This window comes from Mercenaria mercenaria, chromosome 11, assembly GCF_021730395.1.
Source record: "Mercenaria mercenaria strain notata chromosome 11, MADL_Memer_1, whole genome shotgun sequence".
Lineage (NCBI taxonomy): Eukaryota > Metazoa > Mollusca > Bivalvia > Venerida > Veneridae > Mercenaria > Mercenaria mercenaria.
In genome coordinates this window covers 29,659,548-29,681,773 of record NC_069371.1, presented here as the reverse complement: position 1 = coordinate 29,681,773, position 22,226 = coordinate 29,659,548, and the positions used below count along the sequence as shown (strand labels likewise).

The 22,226-nt window shown below is 34.9% G+C and overlaps 1 protein-coding gene across 1 annotated transcript in view; it reads left to right on the top strand.

The window, feature by feature from the left end:
- The window catches only part of LOC123531845 (5-hydroxytryptamine receptor 1D-like), a 241,177-nt gene that overhangs the window by 11,147 nt on the left and 207,804 nt on the right, over positions 1-22,226 (top strand). The gene's annotated exons all lie outside the window — the stretch shown is intronic.

Genomic DNA, 22,226 nt, shown 5'->3' with positions numbered 1-22,226 from the left:
CGTTTTTCGTTTTAAAAAGATTGCTATTGCCATACCAGCCTCAACACGAAGAAATGAATATTAAGTGACGCAAAAGTATCGGTCTCCATGTTTATAATGTAGAATTAACAAACTCGTTCATTTAAAGGATGAAATCGAAAATTCTAGGAATCAGTTATAGCCGCGCATACAATCCTAGTAAGTTACCGCAAATGCAGAGGCGCTCCTTTTCTTTTTATATCCACTATTAATTATTCACGACAATTACACATCAAATGCGAGTACAAACATTTAAAACAAGAGTCTAATGTTACCTAATGGAGACACACCTAGTGCTGTAAGGTCAATGAGTGGCGTTTATGCAAATAACAATCCAACTGAAGAAAATGAATGACATGCATTAGATATGTATTGAGGTTTTCTGTATTGGACATTCGAGGCCGAGCGGTGAAGGTTGCTGACTTTTAATCAACTGTCCCTCACAACCGCTGTGAGCTTGAAACCTCGTGTTGGGTGTAGAATTATTTCATTTAAGGAGGCTATTCAGCTTGCTTACGGCAGGTCGGCGGGTCTTCCCGGGAACGCGTTAAGATGAGGTAATGCCGTTCACACTTATTCAGCTAAGAACATATTTGCATTTACGCCCCCTCTCCTTTTACTATAGGCGAGGTTAGATGCCCTCCTTTTTTGCCACTTGCCGTCCCCTGGCGGTGCCACCGTGTGTTGTATTTTCCTGCATGTCTGTTTATTTGCCGTGTACATGCGTGCAAGCGTGCATGTATTTGTCTCGTGTATGTTCGTATTTGCCCTGCTGTTGTTGACGGTGTAGGGAGACTGCGGTGTTTTGGAACGTGGCTTTCATTGTTGAATATTAATCCTTGCTTTTTTTACCATTCCTTATCACCCAACCCCTTTTTACCCCTTACACATTTTGTTTTATTTTGCATATAACTGAAATGTTCATGTTGTCTGATTTGTGAAGCAAACCGTCTGCTATATCTTTCCTCTGCAGTCTCTTTCTGTTTCTGGTCTACTTTGTAATGCATGGCTCTCTGGCTTTGTTTGAAGTGCGCTGTACTTTCTGGAAATCTACCCTAACATTTTGATTGTTTAATAAACATTCATATGCGTGTAGCATTGAATATCTCACAATTTATCAATGTAACAGTGTAAGCTGACATTTTTGTTTATAAAGTTTGTATCTCTAAATCGGTAATTGTTTGCCTTTGCAGCATAAAACAGGCTAAAACTGACTAAGATACGTATACTCTCCGTTTTGTAATTACATTTATGATATTGCTTCAATGAAAAAGAATATCCTTAAACAAGACATGACCAATGATCAGCCCTTGAATTGATCTAAATTTAATGATACATATTAATAGATAAAGTGATATAAAACTGGTCTTTATTTTTCAATCCTATCAAACATTACTAATGTAGATTAGTATAGAACCGTTCGTTTCTGATAATTACTTGACTATCTTTGTAGTAAGTTTACAACTACAGTCAGTAGCTGACATTTTAGCTTACAAATGATGTTGTTTCAAGATTCGGTATATTAATATATTTATCTTACTTAGGAGTAAGTAACTTCAAGTACAGCTATGGTTAATTAAACCTTTGTAGAACAATATACAGAACACATGTATGCAAGTTTCAACCATATGTATTGAGATTAAGGAATTTCCCTTACAGATACGAAATGTTATATAAATGAAAAACGTCATTGGCTCATTGCAAAATGACTCACTTTAAACATACATCTGTGATATAGTTCTATGGTTCTTTTCTTTAGTGTGTCATACTTATAAATTACAAGACGTTTTTCTCAGAAACAATTAGCAATAATCATAAACGGAAACTGTCCAGCGGAGTATGAAACTATTATCAATTATATTCTATGTTGAGCTCAGATACCAATATGTCAGTGCCTTACATTTAAGTCAGCGTAGACTGGTTCATCAACGTAATGCTTTTTGTGACTTGAATTTTGAATAATTGATGTGCTTATGATGACAACAGTAATACTCTCCAAAACTGTATTTGGTATCATCCAGACTGGTATTGCAAATATATAATGTAGAAATGGCGTAAATAGATTACTTTAATATCTTGCTGTGTATGAAGCAACTCCGCAAATTCAGAACTGTTATTTTTGTGTTATTAGAACGAAAACTGAAAAAAAGTCAAAAAAGAACCGCAGCTTGTCTTGAAAATTTAAAACATGATTCAATAGCACATATAACACTATAATCACTAGTAATTGATCGTAGTTAATTACATCTATATACCGAATTTTACAAACTAAATTAATATCGCAGTGTTTTGACCTTATTTTACATACTGAATTCAATATCTATACCCGATGTAGCCGCATATCTATAATTTTATCATTTTCGCAACTTTGTAATTATTCTCTGGTCTTTAAATATGCCAAAACTATGTTCTGAAGTTAATATAGCACTTGGAAAATCTTCAGCTGTTGCAAACAGTAAGAAGAAATGTTCATATATAACGGCCTACAAAAAGCATCAACATCTGCAAGGTAAACATTTTTAAATAAATATCTCATGTCTTTCTCTATCACTATTTTGTGTCGTGGTTATTCATTTTGACTTCTAATTTTGAAGTTTCGAACAGTTCAGACAAACTGAAACATAGTGATTATTCTGTCTTAAATCTTGAATTTGAAATGCAACTTTAATCACATTTTTATCGGAACCTAATTCAAAGTGGCATTTTCTAATGTGATACAATTTAAATATGACTAGTCAATTAATGACACCGGATGACACGGAAATTTGAATGCACAGGAACGAGCGTCATCATATTTTAGGATCAAGTCAATCAGCTCAGAGTGATATTGTCATTTAAAGAGGTAATTTTAAATATATGTTTCCTAAAGGAAAAGGCAAAGTTGTTCTTACGTTAATATTGCCAGCTAGGGTTTCTTAAATTATTTAAAGAAGTGACAGAATTTTCAAAATTGGAGTAACAATGAGAAGGTTAGGAGCATTTAAATATTTGGACAAATTGGTGGCCATTTTTTTTCCATAAATGGCGGATTTATTAAATTTTTAGATACACATTTGAACTGTATTTACTTATTTCTGTAAAATAATTTCTCTACTTTTTTCCAGCTATAATGAAAGAAATTATCATGTTTATAAATGACGTCATAGACACACTAAAATGGCTGCCTCAATGATCAGCCATTTTCAACAACAACGGAAATACAGAACATAAAAGTCGGGTCCTGCATATCGAATGAGCGATAATGTGTTAATTTACTGATGAAACTGGCGACGCTTTTCTCTTTCTGAAGATTAAATGTCTGACCGGAACTTCTTACTCGTGAAAATAATTCAGATTTAGTCAAGCAATCCGCTTTGACTTTCCATATTTCTTTAAACATCGACAAACATCTCATAAAAAGCACAAGGACCTATGTATTTCTTTCAGTCCAAAGGACAACATGTCAATTTACAATTGTAAGATGTTTCATTAAAATTTACATTGTATATTTTTCTATAATAGGCAAAACTGTCATCAAAACTGTGATTTTACCATTATGAAAAGATCAAGGTACATATTTTCCAAATCAGCCTAGCAATGTAAACACAAGACACTAATTTGTACCAGTACACATTCGTTGTTTTAAAAATCGCGGTTTAATCAAATTCTGCATTGTACAAATATGTTCTGAACGTGCAGGAATACCTGACAGGACATATAATTAAATGATTTCAATGACGTAACTGATGATTGAGCAAAAACGAACATATATTCATGTGTAATACAGATTTTGTTTCGTTTATCTGTCCTACCTATAAGTTCTTATATGCATAAAAGGACATCATTTAATTTAGAACAAACGTCCGCCATATCAAGCCGATGTGATACTTACGTAGGGTCATATTTTTTCCAGTTTAAAATTTCAGTAAACATGCTCAATTTTCATAGTGCCGTTACTCACAAGGCGCACTCTACTACCTCCTGACATCACAAAATGGTGTCATCTTTGTCTTGTTGACACATTTCTGTTGATCTCTATGTTTTGTGTTCATTTATTTGTCTTTCTCGATGTTTGCAATTCGATGAAATTCTACCACTATGCACAGCTTAATACATTTACAACACCGCATGCATCGTAAACATATTTAGAAGCTTTCTGGTCAACTTCACAAATGAGATTTCAAGAATATTTTGTAAAACTTCAAATAGTTTGATTCACACAATAAATGTTTACCCTATACACTTCTGAACTTTACCGCTTTTGGAGGAGGCCATTTCAGTCAATCCGGTTGCACTACTTTGTATTTCCTCAAAATCGCTGAATTAAATTTTGTCGACACACTCTGCAAACTTCTGCAGAAGAAAAGAACCTGTGTTTTCAGTATTTTGTCAATTTGCCTACTGAGGAGCAACAGTTAGAAGAAGGGTCATCAAGAAACAGCTTCACTGAATAGAAACAGCAAATTTCAGAAGCATGATACATACAATTAACACTGATCTCAAAAAGTAAGGCTTACTTGAAAAAGACATGCACCTAGATATACTTGTAAAAAGATATATTCATGTATAGAGGGCGAAAGAGTATGAAAAAATATATGTTTAAACAGTGTCAAAAGTTAAATTATAAAAGTGTTTATATGTTTGACCCTGTTTGGACATATATTTTTTGATACTTATAATCTCATGCTCTTATATCCTTCTGGAATACAGTGTGTTTGAAAGGTATTTCGTTGATCTTTTCTCTTTATTTTCTCACTTATATGTGTAGCGTTTCAATATGTTCAATATCATCGCCTTCTCTGATAAACGTTGCATGCCTTGTCCTTGTAGCGTCTGAACAGTGGCATGAATCGTTACAGATATATCTTGTAGATATTCTTTTTAAAAGCACAATAGTAAAATAACCAGTAGAATTTTGTTTCATAAACAAGTATTGTATCTTTTTAGCTTCAAAGCAAATTATCTAAAACAGATGCAGGATATATCATAATATTTGAGACATATTTATGTATTCGGACAGATTACCTCGAGTACATAATAGTGTTCAAAAATAGAAAGACCCAACGTGCAAAGCATGGTTATATTATATGATACTCGAAAGTTTGTACATTAATGTGAAATAGTTTTCAAGTGAGAGCTTATTCTTTTCTTTAATGATGGGTTTAGTCTGGAAGTGGTGCTAAACTTATCACGTCCAGCACTTATTCATTCATTATATTAATTTACTCAGTAAGACAAAACACAACATCTGACATTAGGCCAAGCTGTAGAGAAATATTAAGATGCTTAAATATTGACATCACAAATGAGATTACAAGAGCAGTCGGGCAAACTTCCCATTTTATAGTGAAAGTAATGTAGAACAAATGGCGTTTGTTCATTTGTTAATACTCATAGAATTATTTCCCTGTTATAGCCGAGAGATTTCATTCTTGAAACGTGGATTGTATTAGGTGGACCTGATTCGTACCAAACCGGGCTATTCCGACAACGTGGTAGTGGACCGAAAGGCGCCCTGACGTTTTGATTGGGATATTTGATATGTCTGGCAGGTGTACCGAATTGATGAATGATACGTGTACACGCACAATAAACAAAGGAGCTTTGCATGAAAATTAAATTGACAATGTTTTGTTTTTCCCCATCCATCGTGATACATTTACTAACATATTTTAGTATAGCATTTGTGTAAGTATTCTATGTTGGCTCTACTTGTATAACACCTGTACAAATACAAATGTATTTGCTTATTTCATAGCATACACGTTAGGTTTTTGACTTTTTGACTGTCGGCCGGTGAGTCAATTAACAAGTGTTTTATTGCAGAACATCAGAAATTAATTTTATTTTATTAAAGTTTTGATGTATTAGCTAAGTAAAGATATTATTCCTCATCCATATAACATAAAGTATGAACCGGCGTTTAATGTAAAGGGTTCATGAGAAAATATAATGTATTTTTAAAAACCCTTCTCTAACACTCATTTTATGACACGTCTAGAGATACAAATATTTCACAGAAATTGTATTATCACAAAAAGTGTTCTGCACATTTCAGAGTATTAAAACAGCTGTTGGTTTCACCTGATCGTCATTCTTGCCTTTTGTTTTTTTTTATATTTGATATTTTAAGTTGAACATCATTATTCATATAACAGCCTTAACTCTGAAAAATAAACAAAAGAGTTTTGATATTAGATACAGTCAGATCTTTGCTCAAACCGCCTCCAAATAAAGACCAAGTGCTTATAAAGACCACTATTTTCACTTATCTGAATTAACCATATATATAGTGTGAAACTTCCTATGTTTAGAGAACACCTGTCAACAAAGATCATTTTCATTTCTCGTGATCCTTACAGACATGTTTGAGTGTAATATGCAGTCATTCACTTAAAATATCGATCTGTAAAACTATACATCTAGGAATCATACATAGCGATGCATTCAAGGCTGGTACATAACCGCAGATCGATGTTGTTATATAGGTAACAGAGGGAATTCTTACTGCGTTAGAAGTTCGTTAGATGCTATCTGTGTTATTAATGACTTTTTAATCATTAACACTAGTTCTAATGTGATAAAAAACAGGACTTCTGCGCCAGCTGGGAAAACTTGCATATGATATTGTTGAAGAAATAAATGACCTGTCATTGTTTTTCATTCGTTACCGCCTCAAACATTTCGTCTTACTGATAATTATACCCTAATGGAGTTAGCACTAGACGTCCAGGACAGGTACAATTCATTAACAAGAGGGCCATGATGGTCCCATATCGCTCACCTGAGATTAGTTGCTTGCTTGCTAAATCTTCAAAAACAAAAAACTAGGTGAGTAGGTCTTGGTAAAGATTATTCAGGATAACTACTGAAATTTGTTAAAACGTTATACAGGTGGTCCGAGTCTCTTTGCTGTAGTAGGTCACGATTTAGACTAAGTATCAAACGTTATACTTGTGGTCCAAATTTCTTTGCAATTGCTTCAAAAACAAATAAGTCTATGTAAAACAAGGGACTACCCGGGCGTGGCCTATATTGACCAAAGGGTTATGATTTGAAAAATCTTGGTAGAGAACCACTAGAGCATGTCACATTCCAAATATCTAAGCTCTGAGCCTTATGGTTTCAGAAAAGATTTTTTTTAAAGGTTTTCCCTATACAAGTCTATATAAACCATGTGTCCCCCGGGGCGGGGCCAGTTTAAACCCCATGGGGATAATTTGAACAATCTTGGTAAAGGACTACTACACAATGCTACATACCAAATATCAAAGCCCTTATGCCCCGTGGTTTTGGACAAGAATATTTTCAAAATGTTTCCCTATATGAATTTATATAAACCATGTGACCCAAAGGGCGGGGCCATATTTGACCCTAGGGGTATTTCTAAACAATCCTGGTAGAGGACCACTAGATGATACTGCCTACAAAATATCAAAGCCCTAGGGCCTGTGGTTTTGTTCAAGACGGGTTTCAAAGTGTTTCCCTATATAAGTCTTTATAAACCATGTGTCCCCCAGGGCGGGGCCATATTTGACCCTAGGGGGATAATTTGAGCAACCTTGATACAGGACCACTAGATGATAATACATACTAAATATCAAAGCCCTAGGCCCTGTGGTTTTGGACAAGGAGGTTTTCAAAGTTGTTCCTATATAAGTCTATGTAAAACGCGTGACCCCCGGGTTGGGGCCAAATCTGACCCTATGAGATAACTTGAACAATCTTGGTAGAGGACTACTAGATGATGCTACACACTAAATTTCAAAATAGAAAAAGTGGAAACTCCACAGGTCGTTCAACACGACAAAAATGAAAATGTTGCAGGCTCGGGTTGATTGAGCCTGTTCATGGACGGTAGTGGCAATGCATGCTACCGTCCACGCCATCTAGCACCGGGTTGAGCAGAACTCAACATTATACATGCTACAAGTACAAAAACAAATTAGAGACATCCGCAGACGTGTTCATGGCGGTGCACATGGAACCTTCAATGATACACTTGTGTGTAATTCCATGAAAAGCGGCGTATGGTCTCCAGTTAAATTATAATGGGTTTGTCCTAAACGAGAAAACAATGGGCAGAACTAAACAAACTGGAATTTAGAAAGGGGATCTGAGGTTAGGGAGCCTGCATATCACAGAAACATTTAAAAGCAGGCATAATATCCAAGGGGTGATTATACAATACCCGAAGCTATGTAAGCGGGAGTATTGGAACCACCCAGGCCGAATTGTTCAAGCTGAGAAACTAAACAGTACCAATAACACGACATAAAAGTCGTGCTCCATGGTCTGAGAAGATCGAAATATAACAGCCCTGATTGAATGTACGGGAAGACTTTTTACGGCCGCCCCACGGCACAAACAACGCTGCTGTGATAATAAAATAGAAAAAAGTGGTAACTCCACAGGTCGCTCAACACGACAAAAATGAAAAGGTTGCAGGCTCGGTTTGATTGACGGTAGTGGCAATGCATGCTACCATCCACGCCCTCTAGCCCCGAGTTGAGCAGAACTCAACATTACACATGCTAGAAGTACAAAAACAATTTAGAGACATCCGCAGACGTGTTCATACGGCGGTGCACATGGAACCTTCAATGATACACTAATGTGTAATTCCATTAAAAGCGGCGTATGGTGCCCAGTTAAAATAATGGGTTTGCCCTAAACGAAAAAACAATGGGCAGAACTAAACAAACTGGAATTTAGAAAGGGGATCTGAGGTTATGAAGCCTGCATATCACAGAAACTGCCAAAAGACAAAATTAAAAAGCAGGCACCATATCCAAGGGGTGATTATACAATACCAAAAGCTATGAATGCGGGAGTATTTGAACCACCCAGGCCGAATGTTAAAGCTGATAAACTAAACAATACCAATAAGCCTTAGGACCTGTGATTTTGGACAAAAAGATTTTTAAAGTTTTTCTTTTTGGTTGCCATGGCAACCAGAATTCTGTATGGAATTCAATTATTTGAATAATTTTAAAGAAGACCATCCAAGGAACATCTATGTGAAGTATTATCAAAATTGGCCTGGTGATTTAGGAGGAGATGTTGTTTAAAGGAAAGTGTGGACGGACGGACGCCGAACGGTGAGAGATCACAGTAGCTCTACCCGAGCACTTTGTGCTCAGGTAAGCTAAAAATTGATTCGTTACCTACGTCTTTGGTTAGTATAGTTAAAACAACCTAAATAAAAAAGATGAAAATGTAGAAATTCAAGGTTGTTCATTTTTATACGCCCGAAGGGACGTATTATGTTTTGACGCTGGAGTCCGTCTGTCCGTCCGTCCGTTAGCAATTTCATGTCCGCTCTGTAACTCTTGAACCCCTTGAAGGATTTCAAAGAAAATTGACATAAATGTTCACCACACCGAGTCGACGTGCAGAGCGCATGTTTTGGATGTCTCGCTTCAAGGTCAAGGGCACACTTAGGAGTCAAAGGTCATATCAGTGTCTTTCATGTCCGCTTAGTAACTCTTGAACTGCTTGAACGATTTCTAAGAAAATTTACATAAATGTTCACCACACCAAGACGACGTGCAGAGTGCGTGTTCTGGATGACTTGCTTCAAGGTCAAGGTCACACTTAGGGGTCAAAGGTCATATATGACTTTTGCTTTGTGTTTATTCCTCTGCATTGCAGTGCTCTTGTTTTTATTTGGCAGATCCCTCTTTTGTTCACTTGCAATATTTTTTTTTGAATTACTTCCCTTTTATGTTACTATAAATAGCTTGTTTTGAAACTTTTTTTATTGGCTGTAGGGAAAAACCAAGACCACTTTTCTGTGGTACAACATTGATGGTGCCTCCAATTTTTATGTGTATTTTGACAAACCTTTACCTGGTAAAGATTTTTTTGTGGACTTAGAATTTTGTTTTGGAATTTCTTCCCTTTGTTGTTCCTGGCCTTTGGGCTTCACACTTTAAATTTTGCTCCCATCCTCTGATGTAACCCTTCGGGCGTATAATGCCCCGCTTGGCGGAGCGCTTGTTTTAAATTTAATTTGATGCTATATCTTAATTTAATTTAATATACAGCTTCAAAAAATTACAAATGATATCTTCTTTCATTCATATTCCACTTATAACACCGAGTAACTAGAATTGATAGTGACTTCGGGTTAATTGAAAGAAAATTAGGGGAAACCCTAAGTGTTTTGCTGACAAGTTAAATATGTATTGCTCACAACAACGATTGTAGTGTTTTATAGTATTGATGTATACTTGATTTTATAAAAGAATGTTATAGGAGGAATTACAATACTAATTTTCATTCATATTAATAGTTAAGATTTACAACTGGTAAGAACTACTTTAATAGAATACATTTAGTGTCTGAAAAGCTACACTTTGGTAACACTTTGGTAAATGAAGAACACATTGTGGGTCAAAGAACGATTTGAGTAACCGTAAGGGAGTCTTTTTTATAACAAAAGCCAGTAAGAAATCATTAGAAATTTCTGACTATTCCTTACATCTATATGGACTATTAAACATATTCAACAATGGGTTATTTTCCACTTCGAATGATCTTAAGACAGAAAATTGCCGTATGTCGAGACAGCTCATACTTATCTGTTAATTGGTATTCTCAACGCATTTTGATATTACTTCAGTTGCATAGGAAATTCTGTTTCATATGAAGATTTGATACCTGTCTACTATTTGAAGTGTTATTTGATCTCCCGTCAGCCCAAGTAAAAAATGACTTCCTAAATCCATTTGCTTAGTAGATCACCGAACAATTAAAGTTCCTTGAGATTTTAAATTTTATGTTGAAAACAGATCAAATAGATGTTATGGCTAATTAAATGGTTTGAAAAGTGCTTCTTTTAATACTGCACATGAAGTTTTACAGCTGTAGTCATAAAAGGAGGTTATCCAGTTGAACGTTCTACTGTGTTAGTCAATATTAAAACATTTGTCAGTTTCACAGAAAACAATAACAAGAAAGAAAGCATTATGGACATTTAAGCAATATCTAGGCAATGAGTATAAAACAGGGATATGCAAATTTATCTTTGCAGAACATACTTTTATAAGCGACTTTTTTTATCGAAATCCATGCTCAGCCTGATAATTCAAACGTACATACAACGTTACTAATCCCTTACCTGACATACCTATAACCTGTTACTTAACGTTTCCTCAATGTACAGTTATGTTACAAAATTTTACTAAATTGGTAAATGTCTAAGGATAGAGTTTTAAACAAGTTAAACGTTTTCCACAAAATCCTGTTTGTTATTTACATATATTGAAACTATTTATATGTAAATATGAATGAATAAATACTTTTTAAACAAAATGATTTTCAAATTTTCCCCTACCTTTATATCGGCTAAATTATCATCACTCTGAAATGCAAATTAAACATGCTATGGCTATGATGACATGGTAACGGACATGAATTATCTATCCTTAATTCTTATATCTGAAACTTAAAATATTAAATAGCAAAAAGCATAATATAACTAGTTTTGCTTGTGGCTGTTGCCCCGGTATTTATTAACGAAGTACATTGATCATTAAAATAGATCATTCTAAATAGGCGGAACACATGTGTTTATGTCCAAGAAAAATCAAATCTATTACCTCAAATTATAACAGTTATACAAACTTAAACATAAAATATTAAATAGCAGAAAGCATAATATAACTAGTTTTGCTTGTGGCTGTTGTCCGGTATTTATAAACGAATTAAGTACATTGGTCATTAAAATAGATCATTCTAAATAGATGGAACACATGTGTTTATGTCCAAGAAAAATTAAATCTATTACCTCAAATTATAACAATTATACAAACTTATTGACTTAATGATATTGTAAGAATTAATCAAATATATTGTACAGAAGGTAGTTACCCGTTGCAAGGCTTTTGAAATAACGCAGAAAATTTATATTCTTATTGACTTTTATTCGCACCCATTTTATCATTTCTAGTGCCATATATACATTCTTAGCCAAAGGCGGAAATGAATATGTTGAAACATTTCACCCAAATTGTGGGCGAGTAGCTTTAAATTGTACGAAAGGCTTAAACGCTTCTCAGCAATCAGATTAGTATATTATTAAAGTTTATATAGAGAGTTTCCGACTAATGATATATTTATCTATAAACAATCAGAGCTAAATTTGCCTTTTGCGTCATTAAATTGTCATCTGATCTTTCTGTTATATGCCCATAAGCTCATAATTTTAGTTTTAAAGCAATATCCTGGAGCAATACCTTGAAATATCTATTACTTTAAACCACTTTAAAAGACTAAATAATTTACGCTATCAATTTAATTGTTATTTCCTGAAATTAGAATATTAATCTTTATTTTATGCTTATTGGTGAAATACTGGAAAATAGCAATGAGATATAAATTGATATCACTCACAGTGCCGAACTTCTTTTTTTTCCAGATAAATTATCTCCCTTGAAATATATTCTTTAAATACCCCCCTTTGCTGCTTTTAAAATTACTGGATTATACCAAAGAGCTATAAAAATAAATAGATTGGCAACTTGAAAGGCATATAGAGCAAATCTCGCCAACCTCCCGTGACAAAAAAACGAGATCTCGTTTACCGAAAGTGGCGCTTTCTCCACACACCATTTTGTATGCGAAAGCAATTATTCATCGGTAAAATAATTATCCCGTATGACCACGCTTCTTTCGATGGCAAAAAAAAAAAAAAACAACCGTGTACTTCGTGTCTTAAGACCATTTCACATTAAACTAATTTTGTTTTAGAAGCTAACATGTATTTTAAATGTAGTTTTAAAGGTACAAATTGTAACTCCATGCTCGCCGATGTTTGTTTTTAATAAGATAACGCTGAATCACGCTCTGACACGAGCTCACGCGAGATTACAGCCAGTTGCCATTCTGTGTATTTTATACTTCTTTGATTATACTAATACTCAAGCCATACACGAGTCATGAACTGCTAGACAATCCCATATAGAACAGGCTAGCTATAATTAAATATGTTACCTTTGTCAGCTTGGTTGCTAGGCCTTGCCATTCATGTAGCTACAGATATGTGTCATTGTGTGTTTCCTCTACTTTTTTCCATTGGTTCACTATCGTGTGGTAGATTTTACTGGCGACAGCACATTTAGTTGGTTGTTGTCTTAGCTAATTATCACAGGACAACTCAACCTTACGTAATATGCCAGCATTTTCGTCGAAGTACTTTCCCACTACAACTACAAGGCAACAAGCCCAGCCAGTTGCGATCCAACTTCCATCCATTTTGTTATGCTATGCAGCTCCTTGATCAATATTTCCTAGCTATTTCTATTGAATCCGTGATGATATTTAATTCTGCAGCTTGATTTTCCAAGGACTTACGCATATTTCACAGTTGTTTAGAATTTTCGTGTTGTTTTTTTTTAATCTGACCTTCAGCGTGTGTTTTGGTAAACAAAGCAAGCTTCCGGTTATTCAACGAAGTGACGGATTGACCCGAAAAGTTTTAAATATGCTTCAACTTAACTACCGGCATTTGTCAATGTCTCTGTTAGCCGCGGACTGTGTATTTTTACACAAAATATTTAAATGCAGGTTTTGTTTTTAAAAACAAAATGGCGTCGTGTTGATTTAATGAACCTAATCACCAATATTCGATATTAATGTGCCTAAGTGTCCATGGTAATTTAGCGGATGTATCATATGTAACACGGTAGCTTAAATAAATCCGAATTTCGTCATGAAATATTGGATTTATATGAACAATTATGCACGTAATAAACAGAAAATTCGTTGATCTTCACAAACTAGCATAAAATAAAAAGAAAATTTGTTTGTTTGCAGTGAGATATCGAAATATATCATCACCGATAAGGGAGACAATTCTGATATTTGAGCCTTCGTGAAAATATTCAATTGTCTCCCTTATCGGTGATGATATATTTCGATATCTCATTGCAAACAAACAAATATCCTCTATTTATTCTACATTTGTTCCCATATCGCACCATATATCTATCGTCGTCTAATTATACGCCCCCAAAGAAATTCCGTGCATTTGATAAAAATGCTAAAAATTGCACTATACCATTAAACCTGAGGGAGTGTTACCCCTGCTTGTGTGTGCGTGGTACGTTCTTTCACAAAATAGTTTAAAGTCCCATAGTCCTACATTTCAGGTTACACGGAATGTAAGGTAATGTCCCTATACGCTCTATGACTTGTTTATGCATGCATGGATATTTCAATAGCTCGCCACAAACATTAGCAATAATGAGAAGACTTGTCTTGTTTAAAACCCATACACCTACATTAAAAGTCAAGGTCACACTGTGAGGTTAGATCTTTTTTATATATTTTTATATTGTCCAGTCTATAACTTTTGGTATAAAATGGTGGATATTCAAGTACTTTAGCATGAAGGTATACCATAACTAGAAGATGTGTTGTATATACGACCTGCACCTCTAGTTTGAATGTAAAGGTCACGCTTAGAGGTCAGTACTTCATTTCTTTTCCAGTACTTTTCTTGTACATCGTTGGAGATTCCAATATTTTGGCACAAACATACTTCATAACAAATTGATAACTTGGTTATTATGTCTCCCACCACACAGTGGTGTGGGAGACATATTGATTTACTCCAGTCTGTGTGTGTGTGTGTGTGTGTGTCTGTCTGTCTGTCTGTCTGTCTGTCACAAAGCTTGTCCGCATTCTAAGTCGAACATTTCTCATCCGATTTTCACCAAACTTACACAAAATGTGTTTTACCATGAGACCTCGGCCATGTTAGATAACTAGCCAAATCGGTCCAGGCGTCTTGGAGTTATGGCCCTTTAATTTCCAAGAATCGGTCTTTTTACTCTTGTCCGCACTCTAATTCGAACATTTTTCATCCAATCCTCACCAAACATGAAAATGTGTTTGATCATGAGACCTCAGCCAAGTTTGATAACTAGCCAAATCGGTCCAGTCATTTGTGAGTTACGGCCCTTGAATTATCGAAATATCTGCCTTTTTACTCTTGTCCGGACCCTAATTCGAATATTTCTCATCCGATCTTCACCAAACTTGAACAGATGTGTTTGACCATGAGCCCTCGGCCAAGTTCGATAACTAGCCAAATTGGTCTAGGCGTTTTGGAGTTACGGTCCTTGAATTACTGTAGAATCTGCCTTTTTACTCTTGTCCGGACCCTAAATCGAACATTTCTCATCCGATCTTCACCAAACTTGAACAAAATGTGTTTGACCATGAGACCTCGGCCAAGTTCGATAACTAGCCAAATTGGTCAAGGCATTTTGGAGTTACGGCCCTTGAATTACTGTAAAATCTGCCGTTTTAACTCTTGTCCGCACCCTAAGTCGAACATTTCTCATCCGATCTTCACCAAACTTGAACAAAATGTGTTTGGCCATAAGACCTTAGCCAAGTTCTATAACTAGCCAAATCCGCCTAGGCTTTTTTGATTTATGGCCCTTGAATTACTGATTGGATCCATTCGTCCAGACCATCTAATTGGATCCACTCATCTAAGCCATCTAGACACTAGACATTTTTCATAGGGGCAGTTGTGGGAGACATGCGCTTTTCTCAAAAGCATCTCTAGTTAATCTCTCAGCGTTCCTATACCGTAGGTTCCTGTGTTTAAGTGGGCGAATTTTGGTTCATCAATGCAGTGTTTTCCATTAATTGAAATATGAATAATTGATGTATTTATAATGGCAAACATCAGTCCACAGTGCTGTATTTGGTATCATCTAGAGTACTGCCATTTCTGGTATTGTTAACGATATCATTTGTGTATAGCATTCATTAGTATCTTTAAATCCCGATAAAACTAGGACACAAGGTCACATTTGTGATGCTTGCAGTTCTCACCTTTAAGGGAACTGAAAATGTATTGGTCATGTTTACTGCTTTACTCTTTCGGGTACATTATAACAGTGTATAAGCTAAATATGTTTTAATGAGTAGACCACGGAGACACAACACAAATTTTGAGACACTGAGCCGTCATAAACATTGCGAAGAATGACATGGAGAATTCACCTATATATTCGGCAAGACAGACTGTGAGGAAGACTCATAATTTTTCGAGTTGCGGACCCAGTTAATATATTCCCAAATTAAGGTAGTGGACCCATAATGACAATAATTACAGTTACTTCCGTTCCATTACGTGTACTCCGCATGTGATTTCGGCATTTTCCGGTTGTTACCGAAACTGTTCCCCGCATGAGTTACATTCACAATTGAATAATGCCGAAATAGCAGACGAGAATACAAAATCGCGTGAGAATTGTCGAATGACGTTATGGGTCCATTTCTTTAAGAGTATTATAATGTAAAACTGTGTTAAAGAAGCCACAATCAATTATAGACAATCCTCTTTCCTTGGCTAATTGTAATTTATGTCTAGCAAACTATTAATTTCACTTTTATGATACATCTTGTAATATACAGTTAATATGTCTGGTATTTTTATTGCATGCTTAGATTTTGCTTGCCGCAGTTGCGTGAGAGAGAGAAATTAGTCTTCTTTGGGATTGTGTATCAGACGGCAGGAAGTCATAAATCGGGTGCTATGACACACAAAAAAATTGATATTTGTTATGTTAGAGATCGACTGAGGCTGTTCGGTTATCCTCATTATAAGACGAAATGAAACTTAAACTATACAGAAAAAGGCTATCTTTGCGCTTTGAAGTGAAATGTGATACGGCAACTGTATTTCAACCCTGAGCATTTCTTCGTAATGGACAGTTTGTCAACAAAACACTCTGACGAAAGTTTAAAACAGATTTTGTATTGTTTGGTTTAATGAGTCAGATCACCTTCTGTGGAAGTATTCTTACGATGGCCCAAACGATGTTTTGAGCAAATAATAAACTTGTCTAACTGTTTCTGAAACAAGCATTCAGACGGGTTACTTTCCCTATTAACTAATTACTTTAACGAAAGTGTTGCGTTTTTATTACCTGTGGTGTTACATTTAGCATTTACAATCTTAGATTATTGATGTCAGTTTAAGAAATTATAAAAGGACAATGTATTAATTGTAAACATTTCAAGTCAACGTCTTCTTCATTTTACGATAAACACTTCGATAAACACTTATGTCTATCTTACAATTAACTACTATTGTCATAAAACTAAGGACAAATACCCTAATGGAATAGCTATGGTTATTCGAAACAGAACACCAAACAAGTGTATGTGTCTTTGTGTGTTGGTTGGTTGGTTGGTTGAGGGTGTACATGATAGACATATACACATAGTACATAGACAAATGTAACCTCAAAGGCAGACGGGGAAAACAAACACATTACTGAAGTTGGAAATTAACATTTAGGAAGTTGAAAGTTAGAAGTAAAGTAGTGGCAAGTTAGAAGTAAAGTAGTTGCAAGTTAGAAACAATGACGTTTTTAGGTAGAAGTCATAAAATTAAAAACTAGAAAGTAAGAAATTTTGAAGTTACGAGCCAAAGTTAGACGTTCCTCCATTGCTTCCTAGTAAAACGATTTTCGTCTGCTGTTTTGTCCGTGAAAGCCTTGTAATTTCCATAGTTTCCCACCCGCATGATTTCTGATATGCACGTTCCTGGGGTGAAATAGCTCATAAACGAATTAAGGTGAACCTTATGTATCTTGTTTCCTAGAAACGAAAATTATACAATACTGATTACAATATTCCACATAATCAACTTCTGTGCTTTCAAATTAGGCCTCTATAAATTGAGAGTTAAGTTAAGTGCACTAGTGTCAATATGGACTACAAACTATTGAGTTTCTTTGAAATTTGTTACGTGTCATATCATAACATTGATACCTTTTAATCCAAGTTTATCGCAATAATGCTTTGTTGACATGACTATTCCCAGAAAGGAATTCACTACTCTTTAAATGGCATTATGTTGGCTCGTATCCAAACGATATGTTATCCTGCAATGCAGAGAAAAACATTTTGTTTATAAATGTGATGCAAATCAATAGTAAGTCCTTTAAAGAATCTCATACAAGCCATTTGTTAAAATAAAGTACTTAAACAATTCCAAAATTGTTTGTTTTAGAAATTGCATTTGGTACAAACTCATTGACAGATGATTGTTCAGAAAATACAATAACACGCTTTTGAATGGATGAACAAAAGCAAAATTATACCAGATCTGGTTTGCAGTTGTTCTAATGAGCGCGATTGCCTCAGTGTCAGATTTACATTTGATATCAACAACAGCGCTAACAAAGAGGTAAAAACTTTCCACCATGCTAGTGAATGGGTAGTTTAAATCAATTATTTTGTTTTCATGCTTTGCCCTTCCTTTATTGACAATTTACATGATATTTAATTAAAATATCAGCCTTTCTATGATCATAGTAAATCATGTTAGACACTTAAAATATATAATAATTATATCTTAAATTAAAACGGGAAATTAAAACAGCCAAAGAAATGATTGCATTTTGTTACTATTCTTACTAATATATTCATAGTTTTATTACGTTGAAATATACCCTTTTACATAAATTTATCCTGACCTTAGATTCAGCAGATATTATCCATTTGCTAAACATATAGTGAACATTTTACTCGGCCACGGAGGTCCCTGTTTAGATTGATATCAGGTAAGATGTGTATACTTTCATCTTATGTTTTATATAATATTTCGTCAGTTTCGAACAAGTTTGATTTTTGTCTTTTGTAAGTTAAAGTATTCCGGTTCCGTAAATGGTTACGATTTTCAGTGGAATCCCGTCTCAAGTAGAGAGATGATGCGTCGTATAAAATAGAAGCATTGGATTATGTGGTGTCCACCAATTTACGCATCTAATCTTGTTGTCGAATAATGCATTGGCCGTAGCATTACAATTGTCTACATATATTGAATTATATATCATATTGTCCGGAGAACGATAATCAAAACATCCGATTTCCTATATATTTCTCTAAAATATTTTCCCATCTAATGTAAGATGTGTACCAGAAAGCATGATTAATCTGCAAACACAGATGATAATGCTGCACTTAATATTATATGATAATACTTGTGACGGCCGTAAAAGGTCTCACCGTACTTTGATTCAGTGTTGTCATGTTTTCGAATTCCGGCCCATTGGAATCATGAAGTCCATTCAACATCTGTTTAATTGAACTCATTAAGCCGTTGCTATGGGTGAACATTACGGGTGTTGCACTTTCCATTTCCTCTCATGAACAGAATCTATTTGACCGAGCTATTATTTTGCTTGATTGCATTCTATGATTCCAAAGAATCTTTTGTACATTTTATTATTTATTTAAGATGAACTAGGTATATCTATTACAGTCAAACCTTTAAAATATTTATGTAAAAATCTGCTAGATATTGTCTTATGAAGATATTCAAATGTACTAATAACTATCCAAACTAAATCAATAATAGCACTTTAAGTGCTGACAGAAACGACTTTTTTCGTATGTCAAGAGTAAGATCGGCAAATAAATGTCTTAAGGTAATAAGTATCTAGTATATTATTAGCTTGTTTGACAGTATTCTATGCTTACAAGAAATTGTCTAAACAAAAGGTATTCTAGTCAAGCCAATGCTGGAAGGAGGAATAACGATTTTGTTCTTAATAATGCTTCTCAAGAATATGTACTACTTCAGCTACTTTGCTGGACTGGACGCAATGCTTTCCAATGATATTATCTAATCTATCTACCTCTAAAGAGGGTCGTGCAGTGGTTTATGATTTTATGATGGTATCAATATTGATTCGTCGGGACCACTGCGTTCACTCAATGTTTCGTTATAACGGTCCGCTTGAGTTAAGATGGTGCGCCTTTCATTGCTTCTCATTACAGGCTTTGACAAAATCAGCTAACAATTTGCTTGACTGTATTTCATGCTTCCATCTGTCCTCTGATACATTTGTTGTTATTCATTATTTCCTCTTTTGTGTAAAACTATGTATTATCAACACATTTACATCTTTTGTTTAATCAACTATAACCATAATTGTTTGCCTTTGAGTGAACGCCTAAACGACTTAAGAAGTATATTACCATGGTAACACTAAAACTAACTTATAATGCCAAGAGCTTAGCCAGGCCCCCTGATTGTCCAGACACACATTTTAGGACACACAACTGAGGCGATGGTGAGGGTGTAATGAATGGAGGTGATACCCCTCCTAAAGATAAAGAACAGCTAAGTTGCATTTCGATATTTTAATATAATTTTTTAAAGTATGATAAACCATGCCTGTGTAAGACAAACGCCTTTTTTGGCTGATAGATATCAACGCCTCTTCAAACAGTGTGGATTTTGCTTGCAACCTTCAGTTCACAGTTTAAACAGCTGTTTGTTTTTGTTGTATGTAAGTGTGGTCTTCGTTATATTTGACCTTGATGGATACGCGAGAATCAGATAAATTTTTCTTTATATTTAGTAAAGTGCAAAATTAAGTGCAGTATATTATAAGAATTAATTTCAAACGCGTGGATATAACAGCTGGATGTCACGTTAGAATTAACTCCGTAAATTGTTTACATGCCATCTCCTGGCATGAAGCAATTTATTCAAAATACGAACACTCAGTAAAAACTATTACAACATTAAATGAAAATGGATTTGAGAGAAACAGTATTCGTCGCGCCTTCGACCCAACTGAATTAAGAGAAAATTGATAATCCAATAGGAAGGTGTCTATTCTGTTCTTTGTTTCTTAACTGAATGTCGGCTATCATTTATCAACGACAAGCTCTTACGTAAAAACAAAATGTAAAGGAAATCTTTATCACACGAATCGATATCAAATCAGATGTCTTAGAGAATATTCTTGAAAATAATGCAATTGTGTTTTTATGTAGTACTTACCGTGATAAATTCGTATAAGGACTAATGTCTGTCTATGGATGATTTCTGTTCTATGGATGATTTCTGTTCTTGGTACTGCATTAGCCGAATTATGAGTAAAATATAGTATGCTGACGCATGTCAAAGGATTGCTCAATGAACATTTCGTCTCAAAAGTTTAGTAGTAAATATACGACAAAGCATATAGTAAAAGAGCCGACTCAACAAATTTCAGTTGTACTGTGTCGCCACTGAGAAGCGTGGGTTTACCATACAATAGGAATAACAGTTTTCAGCAGCGAATGAATGTTACAATTCAGTTCTTGAGGCCCGTACAGACTGAAATTATTCATCGATTTTATCAAGTTTGCATGAAATATTTGTTCCAACATCAGTGTATAATTAAAACAAATATTAGATTATACTAGCTTGCCCGCTTAGCTCAATAGGGACAGCGCAGATCTTCGTATCGCGTGGTATTGAGTTAGATCCTGTGGGATGCGTATGTTCCAGACGATTTGATAAGAGACGTTGTGTCTGAAATCATTCGTCCTCCACCTCTTATTCATGTGAGAAGTTGGCAGTTACTTGCGGAGATCAGGTTTGTACTGGTACAGAATCCAGGAACACTTGTTTGGTAAACTGTCCGCCGTTGCATAACTGAAATACTGTTGAAAAACGGCGTTAAACGGAAAACAAACAAAAAAGATGGTAAAATGAACAAAACTGTCTCAGAGAACTTACAAAATACTTGTAAATGTATCGAGAGACAAAAATGTCGTTATTTATTTTGCATAGCTCGATTGTATAGGTCAGAACTTCTTTCAGATGAGCACTTACGTCTTACTGTAAGTAAAACAACCAGTATGATGCCTAGAATGGTTTATTCATTGTGCACACGTCGCTATTGTAAATTTTTAATATTGTAACCGTTTGTTTATAGTTCATGTTACCTTGAGATGGAAATTACAAAATTGGTATATTTTTAAAAGTCAGGTAATACGATCCCAGGCATCTTTACCTATCAATCCATGGTAAGTTAAATTTTCGTTGCATTTGCCATTCTAAAGCTTAGAAATTTTGAAAAATGTAAGAATTAGTCATCAGATAACAAATGTGTTACATGTATAGTTAAAGTTAAGCAACTACACATTTTTCAAACTGTCTGAGAGCTATCATCAGAAATGTTGCTAGTAATATTTGTGTTGCTAGCCACGCCGACAATTAAATGCTGTTTAATTATATAGTAGTACTAAGCATAACAGCAAGTACATGACTGTATAAGCTTATGAAGGAAGCTGAATTCTGTCAAAAGCCTAAAATTTATCGATTGGGATGTTGATATATTTTGTTTTATTTCTTAACTGATATTCACCAGGGTATTTGCGAGTACCTACATGGTGTTTAAAATTGC